Below are 2,718 nucleotides of genomic sequence, written 5' to 3' on the forward strand. Positions count from 1 at the left end.
AGTTGTTGTTTCCTCCAGCTTGTGGTCTGTGTTGTGTTTCACACATGTGTGTATTTTTGATATTTGACCTCTGGCACATTTTGAGCCATCTGTTGGATATTTTTGAAATTAAGTGAGATATCAATAGAAGCTGAAAGCCCTCCAATTGAAGTCTGTCCATTCAGAGTGTGTCTACAGGTCCATGTTCACTTCCGGCCACTAGAGGGAAAACACAACCTTAAGTACATAAGTTTAAAGCAGTTGTTCTCTATTATTACAAAAAATGATTCTGATGAACAAATATCACTTGAATCAGGGAACAGTGCTTTAATGATTTCGTTTAGAATTTAATGTGAGAATTTTTGTCATTATATTGTGGTTGATGAATGTAATTTGTTATTAAGCAATTGTGTATTAACTCTCTCACACCAGCTCAGTGCAGTGCAGAAGTGAATTTTGCCACAGTGTAGATAACCCAGCTTAGTTTGTAACTGCATGTTAAAACATTTGTAATAAAGTGATTTTAGGTATCTTTATGTTAGAGTCTTGTATAATACCATTATGTAGTATAGGCTACTATAAAGTATAACTTCTACTTTTAAAAATAAAGGTGTTTTTTTGGTTTTGAACCAAACATTTTTGGTTCCCCTTAGAAGAACCATTTCTCTTAGTGTGAAGAACCCTTTTTCATTATAAAGAACCTTTGTGCAATGGAAAGATTTCACAAGATTCTATGAAGAACTTTTATTTTTAAGAGTGTACTAAATGAATTGGAACCTGAATCAGAGATCATGTATTCCATATTTGCTTTTTTCAGCAAGTAACATTTTCACTTTCGCTTTTCTTGACCAACATCCTGTTAAAAATAAGCCACTGCCAGCACGACTGAATAAATCGTTTGACACGTCAGTTCAACCTCATATTGTTTAAAATCAATATGACTATTTCTTCAACTAAAATTAATAGGAGATTCATTTTAATTACCCAGCAAGCAATAGCCGTCATTTCAACGTCTCGGTTAAGTATAGACCCGATATAGTCCGGCTATGTGTAACCCACTTCTAGCCCAAATAACCTTGAATAACCTTTTGGCAAAATAACTTGTGAGATGTATGATATTCCATCATGTAAGCAAAGTAACAGCGTTTACAAGGTGTTTGGTTTCATTTCTTTGACATGTTCAATACGTAGCCTGTGCGTAGCCATGATTTAGCTCGTAGTCTGAGCGGCTATCAGCCCACTTCTAGTCAAACCTGACTCACTGTAGTTTTTGGCCAGACAGCGCATGAGATGGTTGATATCTCATCATGTTCGCAGTGTCAATGATATCTACAAAGATATAAGTGTCATGTCATGACATGGTCTATATGTAGCCACGATTTAGCTCTAAATTGGACGGGCTACTAGTAGTCTGCTTTTAGCCCACCTGGCGAAATCGAGGCAATCTGTGGTCTAATTTTAACAGCTTGGCTGTAGCCCTATACCAGAAACCAGACCAGCGATGAGCATATAGCCAAAATAGCCTTAAAATTGTTTACATGTAATTTTCGCCCACGCAGCTTCTTATCAAATGCAAGTAAACTTTTGAAACATTTAAATTAGCATTATTTTATTAAATTATTTTACAGCATTATTAAATATAGCATTATTTATTATGCCAAAAATAATGCTAATATAAATGTTTCAAAAGTTTACTTGCATTTGATAATATGATGCCATGCATACCACAAGCTGTTAAATATTACATTCATACACATTATATGATATTATTGATATTCGGCTGTCTTTCATTTTATAAATAAAAATGCAATTACAATTCCCAACCGCTAGATTGCAATTGTAGCCCTACTGAGACATGACTACTGGCAACGCAAGACATGAGAGTTAGTACAGATCAGTGTGTTTTGAATTTTGTTTTTACAAGAGAGAGCACTAACACTAACTTGTCGGAGTGCAGCGGGCAAACAACAAACGATAAAGGACATTCCTACTTGGTCTTGTAAGTATCTGTGTTTTCGTTTTGACATGTGTTCATTATTTATCTATATTATTTGTTATCATGTTTAGGAACCGTGACATTTTAGTGAAGGGAGCAGATCGTAGTTGATAGTGACCCGTGACTAGGCCCACGGTTCAGCATGCATGTGTTCAGAGGATTGCTAAATTTAATAGAGCAAAAGTTTGATCATTTGTACGTGTTTACAAACTCAATCGATTTTAAAACAGCACAAGAAGAGGCGAAAGAGCAAACAAGCAAACAAACACAGCAAGAGCAAACAAACACAGCTTTGACAAAGATTAATCCATATTAAAGGGGTCATATGATGCGATTTCAATTTTTCCTTTCTCTTTGGAGTGTTACAAGCTCTTGGTGCATAAAGAAGATCTGTAAAGTTGCAAAGACTAAAGTCTCAAATCCAAAGAGATATTCTTTATAAAAGTTAAGAGTCAGCCACGTCTACCTAAAATGGCTCGTTCTAACACGCCCCCACATGTCTACATCACAATGTGGGAAGATTTGCATAACGCCGCTCAAATGTTCACGCAAAGAAAGAAGGCGTAACTTTTATTCTCGCTGTAGTATTGTTGCTGCCGCCGCCATGACGTAAAGATGCTGTGTGCTTTGTTGTGAAAGCGAAACGACTTTGTTTGGTCTTCCAAAAGAGGACGATATCTGCTTCGTCATGCCTGGAGCTGATCCGTGCTGGTCGCTGAGGAAATACTTCAACTTCGTGCTGT

The sequence above is a fragment of the Sinocyclocheilus grahami genome, unplaced genomic scaffold (assembly GCF_001515645.1).
Source record: "Sinocyclocheilus grahami isolate Dianchi unplaced genomic scaffold, SAMN03320097.WGS_v1.1 scaffold1255.1, whole genome shotgun sequence".
Lineage (NCBI taxonomy): Eukaryota > Metazoa > Chordata > Actinopteri > Cypriniformes > Cyprinidae > Sinocyclocheilus > Sinocyclocheilus grahami.